The following is a 15585-nucleotide window of genomic DNA, read 5'->3' as shown; positions in this document are numbered from 1 at the left end:
ATATGGGAATGTAAGTGTGTGAAGATGTGCAAGTGTACAGTATGTACAGTGTATGAATATAATTATATTTACAATGTGAATGACAGTGTAAACATAGACATAAACAGACATAAACATATAAATCACATATATACATACATTTAAAGTGACTTTAAACCCGCAACAGGAAGTTGTTTCAGTGGCAATGTTGAAATATAAAACATAAGATAACATCACGACTTTGACAAATATGTTGATACTTTATATCAATAGCGAGGCCAGAAATTTTAAATCTTAAATTACATCATTTTACAAAAGTGTTTAAACAGATTACATGTTGGTTTTCATGTCTGCCAGTTGAAGTGAACACAAGAATGTGATTTTTAGCCGGGAGCACGAATTTGCAGATTTTACCCCTAGAATTTTTATCGGAGAAACCCCCGAAAAGTAATTGGGCTAGCAGTCAAGTGGGTTTTGCTGTGAAAACTTGGCAACCCTGTGTATGACTGTCAGTCTGGGGCTGTTTACACTTGGTAATATTATGTCGGAGTCCGCATGTATGTCTAGCATGTAAACATGCTGCACAGAGTTTTGTATGTGTGTATGTAAGAGCTTTCTCTGAATTTTCAGGGTAATTGATGAAATAGGATCGCGCAACTTTCACACGCTTTCAAAACGAAACTACGGAGATCAGCCGCTTTAGGTTTATCAATAAAAAGGCTAAAAATAGCGCTGTTCACGGTATGTTCACGCCAGAAGTCAAAAAAAAGACGTAAAACTTGTCTTTAATACCTCACATTAGATAAATGGGCGAAGAGAAGGCGGTCCCGTGTGGCTGTTCGAACACATTCAACCACATGCGTTTTGCAACTGCAAAGCGATCCGATCGAAAGGAGTTTCGACTACCTCTGGATGTGGATGAAAGTGGTCGAAAGTGGACGAGCTCAAAACGTTTTGAACACCTGGCATTAACGTCGTCCACTTGTGATCCGATCGACAAAAACGCATGTTAATGCCAAGTGTAAACAGCCTCTATAATACCTGAATTTAATGCCTACTTTACTCACCATGTTTGCCTCTTCATATATTATTCGTGAAAATGGCCTATACAAATATATACCGCTTAACAACCTTTGATTTGAATATTGGTGTAACCATAAAATATATTTGCACAGCAGCATTGTGACAAGCTGCAAATGTGTCTCTTCGGGTTCGGGCCCATTTGAAAGAAACAAATCAGTTTTTAAGATTTTATTTTTTATATGAAATGACAAAGTATTTCACATATTTACAAAACATTTTTGAAGTATCCTTTCTGCATGTTAGAAAATAAAACAAATGATGTAATGTTGATGTTATTCTGTGTTCAGTCTTGAAACTGCTCATATCTGGAACATCCAGTTTTTAACTGTGTTAAATACCGTTCTGCTCATTCTTGATGTCAATGAATGTCCATTTGCAAACAGCAGGAAGTCACGTATGTTTACATCAGAGTTAACAAGTTAATGATGGTACGTGTGTTTGTCTCACACCCACATAAAGTCAAAGTATGGTTAAAAAGTCAATACAAATTATGCATGAGTCGACTAAGGAGTTATCATCACTTCATGGAAACAAATATTTTTCCTGCAATGCAGAATTCATATTTCCCTCAATGGCTGGTATCACTTTTAAATCACAAGACCATGACATCATGACATTACACCAACAGATGCAGTACAAAGGTAAAGTTTCTAGGTGTGAGCAGACCAGAAGTCTGCTGTTGCTTTTAAAGTCTGATTGCAAACTGGTTTAATAAATGTTACTCAGCAATGCTATTAATACCTACTAATAGTAATACAGTACCAGCTTTGTGTACCATGATATACAATAAATGGGACGGTAATTATGATATAAGGAGCATATTGTAGGCTATACATGTCAAAGCCATAGCTTCCTAAATATTAATTTCAATCTCTGATATGGACTATATTAAATACGTTATGTCAAGATTATATTTTTACAGAATGAAAAAAGTAAATCACAAATAATGAAATAATGATTTTAGCCGGGTTACTTTTCACAGACAAGATCATACATATTAAAGTAATTTGTTATCCCTGGACATTTTTAAATATCATATTGAAGTTTGTAGTTAAGTATAAAATGTAAATGAATTACTGTGCTGGGCATAGATTAATCTCATACAAAATAACAGTAATTTGTTGCATAACATATGAGTTTGTGCTGTGTGTAACTATTATGTATATATATAAATACACACACATTCATGTATTTATTTAAGAAACATTTAATTACGTGTGTGTGTGTGTGTGTGTGTGTGTGTGTGTGTATATATATATATATATATATATATATAAATATACATATATATACATACATACATATATACACACATACACACACACACACACACACATATATATATATATATATATATATATATATATATATATATATATATATATACATTTATATACACACACTTACATACACACATATATTTATATTTTTATATATTCTATATTATATATAAATAAAAAATCCTATATAAATACAACATTTATTAAATGTGTGTATATATGTATGTGTGTGTGTTTAAATATACATAATATTTACACACAGTACAAACTCATATATTATGCAAAAAATACTTTTATTTTGTATGAGATTAATCTAGATTAATCTATGTCCAGCACTAAATTGAATGTTATGAAGCAAAGTAAAAAAACAATAGTGTAAGTGGTAAACATACAATTGTATTTAGTTTTTACCTATATGTTAAATACAAATTAATTCATTTTCATGTGTATTTTATAGTGTATATAAAAATTAATATTGCTTTATATAATAATGTGTGCATACAGTATAGTTCTCGTCTTTTTTTCGCTCACACTGCTATCTAGTGGACACAGGCGGAAGTTGAAAATGTTTAAGCATTTAAGGTGTTACAAAGTGAAGTAATTTTAAAAGTTGTTTTCACCTTTAAGTTTATAAAACTTACTTTTTAGGTGTTACCTAGTAAGTGTAAAGTGATATTTACCCATTGATTATTTTTCAAGTGTAGAAAAGATGAGAAATAAGATATTCAAATAGCACAGAAACAATATGCATGAAGCACCTTAGCTGTTCATCTTCTCACATGACATAAAAAAGATCAGAAACTCTCTGGAGCACTCAGTTTTGTTTAAGTATCAACTTTATTCAAGTATGCAACTCTTACAATTGATAGTATAAGTAAGGACACAATTAACTGAGGTCAGTCGTATAGCCTAGTGGTTAGAGAATCGGGCTTGTAACCACTGATCTATATAAATGACTGGATTGCGCATGACGTCACACTTGTGAAGCCACCGCGCCGCCATGTTGGTATACCCAAACGTTCTATTAAATCAATGGACGTTATCAGATTTTAATGATAAAACATCACTTTACTCGTCTTCGTTTTTATATGTGAACTTACCCTGTACATTATTACAACACAAACGTCCAAAGCATGTAAATAGTTATTTACTGAAAGTTGTACATTTTGCGTTTTAATCAGTTATTATACATTCATCTTTATTACAGTATCAGTTCAGCAGACAGACCACAGCATATTTAGTATTAATGACAATAAACGTGCTCATTCTGAAATCTATATAAATAATCATGCTTTGTACCGTATGTGCATGCAATAATTTGCTAGTTTTAAATTATGTTATCTAAACTTACAAGTTACCTATTTAGAGAAATAACGCTGACCGTCACAGTGTAGCTGAATGTCAAAAAAACTTTATTTATACCCGTGTCATTAACAAATGCAACAGACACACTCACCTTAACGGTTTTTTATAAATCAAGTATCCTGCCCGATTAAAACATAAACATTGCAAAAAACACCAGGATTAACAAATAATTAACGTACACATATCCTAAAAATTAACCTTGTGTAACTGATACGCTGTAAAGGGGGTAAATTTTGATCATGATTTTGAATGTAAGTCAATGACGCTCTCTGCCGGTTGGGTATACATGGGTTTCAGCTGGCGTCACTCTCTTGTCTTCCGCCATTTTGAGGACCTGAAGTGGTCGCAAAAGAACTAGAAGCTATGCCTTCAATATGTTGTGAGCATCAAAATCGCTATTTTTACAACACTAAGAAGGCTCGACAAAACATGATATTTTGCTCGAAGTATCGCCTGTGTCTCTACACGTGAACTCGAGCATTGAGAACACTGTTTGTGAACAAAGAGTTTACTAAAAAGAAGGTTTTGAACAACTGACTTTGGTTGATTTGGCTTCCGCTCGCCGCCATCTTCCCAGTCTAGATGTATCGATCTGCGAATGGAACGTAAGGAGGGAGGAGAGTAAAGATGGATAGCTCCTAAAGCATAGTTCCATATAAATGCACAGATAATTCGTTGTTTTGTCGCAAGTGAAAAACAATATTGACCTTCTAGTTGAAAAAGGAGCCTCATATGAGATTCATTCATTCGCATTCAGAAATCGATTATTTCCGTCTGGCAGGGATGACGAGCAGACACCATAACAGCCAAAATCAGTTGTACAAAACTTTCTTTTTATTAAACTCTGTGTACACAAACAATGTTCTCAATGTTCGCGTTCATGAGTAGAGATCCAGGTGATACTTCGAGCAAAGTTTCATGTTGTGACGCGCCGCCTAAGTGTTGTAAAATAGTGGTAGTTCGGTAGCAGCGAACAGCGGCTGGAAGAACGTATCGGGGATTGAGTAGGCATCACACCCAAACCAAGGTATATATTTTTATAAGTCGCGTTTCTTTTCATGACAGTCGAGGTGCAACATGTTGTCTTTCGTAGCCATTTCCCGTATCCATAAGAATCATAGACAGTAAAAGATAAGAAATCCGTAAATCGTAGCAAGCCAGCCAATGCTTGTCAGTAGCCTACTGGTACTCGGTAGGTCCTCAAGATGGCGGCATAACGTAAAAAGTCACATGACTGAAACCCATGTATACCAAGATGGCGGCTCGAACTCTGCACTGGCTTCACGTCACGCAGTTACGTCAAGCGTTCTATGCGCAATCCAGTCATTTATATAGATCAGTGCTTGTAACCCAAGAGTTGCCAGTTTAGGTCTCATGGCAGGCAGGTTGCGACTGTGGTGCCCTTGAGCAAGGCACCTTAACCCCAATTGCTCCCTGGGTGCCATAGGGATAGCTGCCCACTGCTCCGGGTGTGTGTGTGCCCACTACACACTGGGATGTCTTAAATTCAGATATCACATTTCGAGTATGTGTGACAAGCAGTACTTGACAAAACATGTCCCTTAAAATAAGATGTTGACATACAGCCACTAGGAGAAAATATTTATTTTAGGTATTTTAGTACATAAAAAAGCAAATCGAAACATAATCCCATCAGACAATCTGACATGGGGCTAAGGTAGAAACATTTTCAGCATAATCCATGTATTGCCATTTAACTTGTCACCTGTTACAGTACATCTCTCTTTATACTCTTTATGGATGAACTCCCATGCCATCTAATAAAGAAGTGGGTATACTCCATGCCATCTAATAAAGAAATGGGTACTCCATGCCATCTAAAAAGAGAAGTGGGTATACTCCATGCCATCTAATAAAGAAATGGGTACTCCATGCCATCTAAAAAGAGAAGTGGGTATACTCCATGCCATCTAATAAAGAAGTGGATCTTCCTCATGCCATCTAATAAAGAAGTGGATATACTACATGCCATCTAATAAAGAAGTGGGTATACTCCATGCCATCTAATAAAGAAGTTTATACAAAGCTTTCAGATAGATAGCAGCTAGCTTTCCATTAGTTTTAAACGTCCCAGTATGAATCACTTCATAATAGAAAAGACATTTTCTAATGTGACCAAAGAGAATATACTAAATGTCTTATTGGATGAAAAGCATATTGTTAATCTTTGATGCTTGTGAAACATCAGTAATAAAATGAAGTAGAAGTCAGCTTTTATATAGTATGTCATATAGAACCTTCTCAAATCCTCAAATTACTGTAATCCTTGTTGACAGATTAAAACACTGTTATTGGGTTTAGACCATGCAGTTACACAGGAATTTTGGCTCAGAATATCAATTCTTTACATACACTTATTTTCTACAGTCATTAATGTTTCTGAACAGCATTCTTTTCATTTGAGATCAATCAACAGCCATAGGCCAGTGGGCAAATTATGACTTCAAAATCCCCCAAGGGACATTTAACTTCACTGCCTCCCTCCCACAATTTTTCCTGTTTTTCCAGATGTCACTAATCTGTCAGTAGGGGAGAGTGGGGTAAAGTGAGACATTTTTTACATTTGCTACATGGAAATGACCAGAATGTATTCAGGACGAAGAGCAGTAAAAATATGATTGTTTTAAAAAAAGTGGTCTTGTGTCTCACTTTACCCCAGCTTAGGGGTAAACTGAGACAGACCAGAAAAATCAAGGGGGTAAAGTGAACCAGCTCGGGGTAAACTGATCCACTTACTTTTTACACTCTGAAACTACCATAACAGCACATATTGTAACAGATAAAATCCTGACGGCTAGCTTGACAACCACACATTCCAGAACTAATGTTGGACTAGTAACAGAATCAAGGGGATTGGTCAATTAAGAACATTATTTTTCTAAACACTTGAAAGTACAGTAACTCTGAACCAAAATCAAATACAACATAACATAATTCAAAAGTTATATTTTTTGGCCAGTTTTTGCCTTTATTTAACAGTGAGTTTTGGAGAGGACAGGAAAGTACAGGGAGGAGAGAAGGGTATTGGATCGGCAAATGACCACGAGCCGGGAATCGAACTCCCAGAAAGTGTGAAGGCACCACATGTCGGAGCGCTGCCCACTGTAGACCATTGGCTCCGACAATTCAAATTTTTTTAATTAACATTCAAATGACATATAGAACCAGTTAGATTAGAACGCAGTCTGGGGGTCAGAACAAAGGACCCTTAGAGCCAGCTAGTGTCTGCGGGTCAGCGCAAAAGAAAATCAGAACCATCTATCAATACACTGTAAGAAATTTCCCCGTTAATTTACGGTAAAATACTGGCAGCTGTGGTTCCAGCCATTTACTGTTATTTTACAGTTTTCCCACTGTTTTTTCATTTTACAGTTGTGCTGTTATTTTACAGTTTTCCCACCGTTTTCCATTTTACAGTTGTGCTGTTATTTTACAGTTTTCTATTTTACAGTTGTGCTGTAATTTTACAGTAAAGTACTGGCAGCAATGGTTCCAGCCATATACTGTTATTTTACAGTGTTGCCTCCGTTTTCCATTTTACAGTTGTGCCGTAATTTTACAGTGAAGTACTGGCAGCAATGGTTCCAGCAATTTCTTATAATTATACACACTCATTAGGGCCCGAGCACCGAGGAGCAGGCCAGAATGGCCTGCACCGAATGGTGCGAAGCCCTATTGTTTTTGCTCGGATTTATTATTATTTTTTTATTTTTTTTATTTTTTTTTACGTTTCAGGGCAATTTGGGGGCCTTAACATACTCAAAAACTCTTGAAAATTGGCAGAGATGTCAGAGTCGTCGGCCATTAGGACCCGGCAAAGGCTGGAATTCGGGCGTGGTAAGGGAGCTCTGTAGCGCCCCCTGTAATGCAAAAACAAACATTGGGGCACAGATCGGGCAAAAATTTACACACATGTACGAGAGTTGGTACGCATATAGATCTCATCGACCCGAACAACTTTCGCCCTCTAACATTTAAGCTCCGCCCAACAGGAAGTCTGCTATTTTGGATTGTTTAAAAATGCATGCATTGAACTTTTAAATACTCCTCCTAGAGGATGCATGCGATTGACACCAAACGTGGTAAACATGATGTCGAGACATTGTACTTGCTAAATTGCGAAGGGATTTTTGATATCTCGAACGGTTCTGCCATGGCGAGGCAACGAATTTATGGCGAATTCAGAGAAACAGGAAGTGTCTAATATCTAAGGCAAAAAATATCTTATTGTGATGCCATGCAGGGTGTTTGTTCGTCTGAAGATTCCGATCGCATCGATGTGCCTATTGTGACTCCCGGGTATAGCGCCACCACCAGGCGCCAGGAAGTGTGTCAGTCACAAAGCTGGATTTTTTTGACAGTTCCATGCGATGTTCTTTTAAATACTCCTTCTAGGATTTTCATGCGATTGACACAAGAAGTGGTCAACATGATGCCGAGACATAGTAGATGATAAATTGCGAAGGGATTTTTGATATCTCAAACGCTGTTCCCATGGCAATGCGTCAAAGTTTACTTTCATTTTAAAGTCATATTTAAGCCTTTCAGTTGACGCCGATGTTCCTTTAAATACTCCTTCTAGGACATTCATGCGATTAACACCAGAAGTAGTCAACATGATGCTGAGGCATAGTAGATGATAAATTGCGAAGGGATTTTTGATATCTCGAACGCTGTTCCCATGGCAACGCCCCAAACTTTACTTTCATTTTAAAGGCATTTTTAAGCCTTTCAGTTGATGCCGATGTTCCTTTAAATACTCCTTCTAGGATATTCATGAGATTGACACCAGAAGTGGTCAACATGATGCCGAGACATAGTAGATGATAAATTGCGAAGGGATTTTTGATATCTCAAACGCTGTTCCCATGGCAATGCGTCAAAGTTTACTTTCATTTTAAAGTCATATTTAAGCCTTTCAGTTGACGCCGATGTTCCTTTAAATACTCCTTCTAGGACATTCATGCGATTAACACCAGAAGTAGTCAACATGATGCTGAGGCATAGTAGATGATAAATTGCGAAGGGATTTTTGATATCTCGAACGCTGTTCCCATGGCAACGCCCCAAACTTTACTTTCATTTTAAAGGCATTTTTAAGCCTTTCAGTTGATGCCGATGTTCCTTTAAATACTCCTTCTAGGATATTCATGCGATTAACAACAAAGTGGTCAACATGATGCTGAGGCATAGTAGATGATAAATTGTGAAGGGATTTTTGATATCTCAAACGCTGTTCCCATGGCAACCTGTCAAGCTTTACTTTCATTTTAAAGGCATATTTATGCCTTTCCGTTTCATGCAGTTAACTTTTAAATACTCCTTCTAGGATTTTCATGCGATTGACACAAGAAGTGGTTAACATGATGCCAAGACATTGTAGATGATAAATTGCGAAGGGATTTTTGATATCTTAAACGCTGTTCCCATGACAACGTGTCAAACTTTTTACTTTCATTTTGAAGCCATATTTAAGCCTTTCAGTTGATGCCGATGTTCTTTAAAATACTCCTTCTAGGATATTCATGCGATTGACACCAAACGTGGTGATTATGATGCCAAGACATTGTAGATGATAAATTGCGAAGGGATTTTTGATATCTCAAACGCTGTTCCCATGGCAACGCGTCAAACTTTACTTTCATTTTAAAGGCATATTTAAGCCTTTCAGTTGACGCCAATGTTCTTTTAAATACTCCTTCTAGGATATTCATGCGATTAACACCAAAAGTGGTCAACATGATGCTGAGGCATAGTAGATGATAAATTGTGAAGGGATTTTTGATATCTCAAACACTGTTCCCATGGCAACGTGTCAAACTTTACTTTCATTTTAAAGGCATATTTAAGCCTTACAGTTGCATGCAGTGAACTTTTATATACTCCTTCTAGAATAATCATGCAATTGACACCAAAAGTGGTCAACATGAAGCCGAGATATTGTAGATGATAAATTGCGAAGGGATTTTTGATATCTCAAACGCTGTTCCCATGACAACGTGTCAAACTTTTTACTTTCATTTTGAAGCCATATTTAAGCCTTTCAGTTGACGCCGATGTTCCTTTAAATACTCCTTCTAGGATATTCATGCGATTAACACCAGAAGTGGTCAACATGATGCCGAGACATTGTAGATGATAAATTGCGAAGGGATTTTTGATATCTCGAACGCTGTTCCCATGGCAACCTGTCAAACTTTACTTTCATTTTTAAGGAATATTTAAACCTTACAGCTGCATGCGGTAAACTTTTAAATACTCCTCCTGGAGAAATAATGTGATTGACTCCAGAAGTGGTCAACATAATGCTGAGACATTGTAGATGATAAATTGCGAAGGGATTTTTGATATCTCGAACGCTGTTCCCATGGCAACGCGTCAGATTTTACTTTCATTTTAAAGGCATATTTAAGCCTTTCAGTTGACGCCAATGTTCTTTTAAATACTCCTTCTAGAATATTCATGCGATTGACGCCAGAAGTGGTCAACATGATGCTGAGGCATAGTAGATGATAAATTGTGAAGGGATTTTTGATATCTCAAACGCTGTTCCCATGGCAACGTGTCAAACTTTACTTTCATTTTAAAGGCATATTTAAGCCTTACAGTTGTATGCAGTCAACTTTTAAATACTCCTTCTAGAATAATCATGCAATTGACACCAAAAGTGTTCAACATGAAGCCGAGATATTGTAGATGATAAATTGCGAAGGGATTTTTGATATCTCAAACGCTGTTCCCATGGCAACGCGTCAAAGTTTACTTTAATTTTAAAGCCATATTTAAGCCTTTCAGTTGACGCCGATGTTCCTTTAAATACTCCTTCTAGGATATTCATGCGATTAACACCAGAAGTGGTCAACATGATGCCGAGACATTGTAGATGATAAATTGCGAAGGGATTTTTGATATCTCGAACGCTGTTCCCATGGCAACCTGTCAAACTTTACTTTCATTTTTAAGGAATATTTAAACCTTACAGCTGCATGCGGTAAACTTTTAAATACTCCTCCTGGAGAAATAATGTGATTGACTCCAGAAGTGGTCAACATAATGCTGAGACATTGTAGATGATAAATTGCGAAGGGATTTTTGATATCTCGAACGCTGTTCCCATGGCAACGCGTCAGATTTTACTTTCATTTTAAAGGCATATTTAAGCCTTTCAGTTGACGCCAATGTTCTTTTAAATACTCCTTCTAGGATATTCATGCGATTGATGCCAGAAGTGGTCAACATGATGCTGAGGCATAGTAGATGATAAATTGTGAAGGGATTTTTGATATCTCAAACGCTGTTCCCATGGCAACGTGTCAAACTTTACTTTCATTTTAAAGGCATATTTAAGCCTTACAGTTGCATGCAGTGAACTTTTATATACTCCTTCTAGAATAATCATGCAATTGACACCAAAAGTGTTCAACATGAAGCCGAGATATTGTAGATGATAAATTGCGAAGGGATTTTTGATATCTCAAACGCTGTTCCCATGGCAACGCGTCAAAGTTTACTTTAATTTTAAAGGCATATTTAAGCCTTTCAGTTGACGCCGATGTTCCTTTAAATACTCCTTCTAGGATATTCATGCGATTAACACCAGAATTGGTCAACATGATGCTGAGACATTGTAGATGATAAATTGCGAAGGGATTTTTGATATCTCGAACGCTGTTCCCATGGCAACGCCGCAAACTACTTTTATTTCAGGCATATTTAAGGCTCTTGGTGTGATTAGATTAACCTTAAAGTTGGCACACACATCAGAGTTGTCAGCTGTTAAGTGTGCACAAAAAGGTCAGACATAGGCGTGTCTCTTAAGTGGCTCACTAGCACCCCTGTTTGTCTAAAATGTGGGGTTTTTGTTTTACCTACAGTCCCCAAATGGCTCAGTAAAAACATTAAAAATAGCCCACTGATGTTTACCCACGTGATGCCCTTGCCCACCGGGCATCATTTTCTCGGACGCATCGTGTAGCGGTAAAAAAACGTGCGAGGGCCCGCCATTGCTGCTTGCAGCTATATTTACTGTTTGTTTTCTTACATTTTTAAGTTGTGAAACATAACACAAGTTAGTTAATATTTACTCTACTGTCTGATATCCTAACAACTAATAAAAAAAGAGAAATGACTGACATAGTGCTCAATTTTCTAATTTATTAATACAACTGTTATTACAATCTTTAAACAATCTTTTAGCACTGTAAACATTTACAAGTATGTTTAACAATAAATGCACTGTCACAGAGAAAAGGTGCCATTAAAAAGCAACCACAGAGTAAAGTAAGACCACATCACAAAAATAAAGTGCTATTGAAGGAGCTACGGAGTAACAGTTAAAGTGAATTTAACAGTATGTTAACTCTTTCCCCGCCAGTGTTTTTAAAAAAAAGTTGACAGCCAGTGCCAGCGTTTTAAAAGATTTTTACAAAAGTTTAATGCCTTCAAGAAAACATTCTTCTTTAACTATTTAAACCTTCAATATATCAAATCGAATCAAATAAAATAACAAACCCCTCTGCTTTCAAACAACAATAAAAAAAATTCATCCTACCTTAATTAGTTATTTTTTTACCACCTCTCAAATATGTGTAGGTTTCTTCAAAAGACTTCTTATAGAAATCCGGAGCAATAATCAAAACATACACAGAGTTTGAATTGTTTGACCTGAGGGGTTGCTTCCAGGTTGTATAAGTTGGGTAAGAGCGCCATAATAGCGGAAATACGGATTGCTATAAAAACTTGTCAATGTCGGGAAAGAGTTAAAAACAGAAATCACAGAAAAAAGTGCAACTCAAGGAGCTAAAAACAAACTTACAACAAGAAGAAAAAACTGCCAGCACGGCACAACATATTTTAAAAACCTGGCATGAAATGAAGAACACATTAATCAAACTAATTGTTGGAAAAAAATGTAAGTGTCTTACTCCAGCTTCTGATTGCTATGGCTTGAGAGGAAATCCAGGTCTGTAGATAGAAAACATTTTTTTTAAATGTTAGTAACAAAATATAGCACATGGCAAAAGCTAGTGCTCATACACTCTGAAAACACTTTTTAATTTATCAGACAAAACACAATCTTAACAGAACTGCAGGTCAAGACCAGACAGTTCAGCTGTGTGTAAAAGTGATTTTCTAGTTAGCCAGAAAGGAGTGAACAATTACAGTATGTCACAAAAGTGAGTACACCCCACATATTTAGCAATATTTTAGTATCTTTTCAAAGAGACAATACTACAGAAATTAAATTTGGATATGTTTCAGAGTTTTAGTGCTTCTTGTATAGAACTAGAGATTTTTTGTCCTCTGAACATAACTTGACATACAGCCATTAATGTCAAAATAACTGGCAACAAGTCAGTGAGTACACCCTAAGTGATAATAGATGTATATGGTTTAATCATGCAAAGCCACATGTCCTATTCATAATTCATGTTTTCATCTGCTTGTAAGGACAATGCGTGTCTATCTTGTATTAGAGCTGTACAAATTTGATGCTTTGAGTAGAATTCTCTCATACTGACCAATGGATGTTGACCATAGCACCTCATGGTAAACAACTCTGATGATTTGAGAATTAGAATTGTTGCTGTCCATGAAGATGGCCTAGGTAGGCTATAAGGAGGTCAGTAACAACCTGAAACTGAGTTCCAGTACAGTGGCTAGGGTCATACAGAAGTCTTCCAAGACTGTTTCCACTCGGAACAGGACATGCACGGGTCAATCAAAGAAGTTGAGTCCTTGTGCTATGCGTCATTTGCAGAAACTGGCTTCAAAAACAGATGTACAAGTGCTGCTGACAAGAGCATCAAAAAACGCTCTGGTTGCCCTGCCAACAACGCTATAGAAAAAAAGTAGTGGCCACTCTGACGCCCGAATGCACTCTCTGGAATACTTTTCCACCTTTAGGTTGGATGTCATCAAACCACGTCATAGCCCATGACCATAATGTAAAGGGTGTACTCACTTTTGTTGCCAGCTATTTTGACAATAATGGCTGCATGTTAAGGTATTTTCCCAGGACAGTAAATATATACTGCTATACAAGGAGCACGTTGACTACTTTAAAATATATATTTACTACTATAAAGTATATATAATTTATTTCTATTGAATTGCCCCTTGAGAAGACATGCTAAAATATTTGCTGAAATGTGAGGGGTGTATTCACTTTTGTGACTACTATGTGTGTATAATTAAGAGTTAACATACACTCTTACCACTGAATTTGAAAGTAGATTAGAGGTGGTAACTCTTTCAGCAAGCATGTAAGTGGTGGGGGTAATTAAGTTTAGTTACCTAGACAAAATCCCATTCGAAACGGATGAGGTTCTTTAGGAGGGATGCAACTTCTGGGTTGACAGTAGCAGTCTTCTTATTCACATTCTTTCCAGTTTTCTTAACGACCTTGACTTTGCTGGTCTTCGAGCTTTTTTCAGGGTTTATCCGACAAATTGTCTAAGGGTATTAATAAATATATTTATTAAAAAAAAACACACAGTCGACCCTTTTTAATTTAATTAATGCATTAAATATATAGTTGCTGAAATGAGGGAGTAATAAAAGAGAAAGCAATTTACAGGTTACAGAAGAAGAAAAATAAAATACCTCTAAATAAAATCAAATGTGCCACATGCTGGATACTGAAGATTTAAGACGTAGTACATTGCGAACAGTAGAAATCTTGCAGTCCGAAATCTTGGGTATACGGCCTCACAAATCACACGACCCTCAAGGATAATCATCTCTGACCTCCCTGAAAATATATATTTAAAATATCTGTAATAAAATAAATAAATAAATAGTTCTAAGGGTGTATTTTTTCCAGTTATGCTTAGATAATGGTCTATGACTTTTCTGTTATCAGAACACATACATTTTCATGAGTAAATTGGAACTATGCACATGCCCATGGTCAAAATAACATGTAAATGAAGCATTACAATAATCCACACGATTCCAGTTTATTAGTGAATGTTTTCTGTGGAGAAATCTACATGTTTGTAAGAAGCTATTTCATCATTAAGATTTCTCTGTTCTTCATGCATTAAAATACACAGAATAGACACAGGCCAAGCACTGCTTGCATCACAATTTGTGTCTGTGTACTTGCATGAGCCTCACAAATGCACAGATAGTACTGCTTAAGTCAATACAAAGTTTGCAAGAAAACATGTCGTTAAACTTACCTAATATAGCGTTGTGTACTGTCTCAGAAATACAAGTACATCGATTGAATGATTCCTGTACAAGATAAAAATAAAACAATTAATTTATTTCGGGTTATTAACTTTTTGGAGAAGACTTGAAAATGCTTGACCTGTTGTTGATTGTCAACGTCTCTCTGCAAAACGCGATTCGCGCTAAAAACAGTCAAAAATAACTGCTACTGACTAACGACCTCATAGGCTTTTTGAATAAGACTACCAACTTACATAAAAGCCTACGTGTAAATCTCGATCAAGTACGAGTAACGTACTTTTGCGTGAATTATATTGCGTGGTGTAAATTAACTTCACATGTGCATCTGGTATTAAAAATCAAACACACAACAGATACACATTACAGTTACTACTAAAAATGTCGAATTTATATCGCACATTTTAAACCAAGCAAAGTATTTGCTGTAATAATCAAAGGTTGGAGAAAACTGAGTAACGAATGTTAAAGGTCACGTATTTTTAGGCTTTCTAGAGTTTTATTTTAAGTTATGATGTCCTTAAGAATATATATTTGCTGTTTAAGTACCAAAAACAATCTCTATATATTTTTTACAGCTCCTCTTTCAGGAGCTCTGCTAAAAACAGGTCGTTTTGGCATGTAATAGTAATATTCATGAGCCTCTCTTCTGATAGGCCTG

General features: G+C 36.3%; 1 protein-coding gene and 1 long non-coding RNA gene across 2 annotated transcripts in view; one reads left to right on the top strand and one right to left on the bottom strand.

Moving 5' to 3' along the window:
• The window catches only part of khdrbs3 (KH domain containing, RNA binding, signal transduction associated 3), a 453020-nt gene that overhangs the window by 111160 nt on the left and 326275 nt on the right, over positions 1-15585 (top strand). The window lies entirely within an intron of this gene.
• Positions 11876-15387, bottom strand: LOC135771543 (uncharacterized). Its single transcript, XR_010542962.2, has 4 exons — positions 14915-15387; positions 14334-14481; positions 14025-14183; positions 11876-12692 (listed from the first exon to the last, which is right to left on the bottom strand). It is a non-coding gene; the product is annotated as an uncharacterized lncRNA (long non-coding RNA).

Source organism: Paramisgurnus dabryanus, chromosome 19, assembly GCF_030506205.2.
Source record: "Paramisgurnus dabryanus chromosome 19, PD_genome_1.1, whole genome shotgun sequence".
NCBI classification, from domain to species: domain Eukaryota; kingdom Metazoa; phylum Chordata; class Actinopteri; order Cypriniformes; family Cobitidae; genus Paramisgurnus; species Paramisgurnus dabryanus.
The sequence above is the reverse complement of the archived record's forward strand: the minus strand, read 5'-3'. Positions and strand labels throughout refer to the sequence as shown.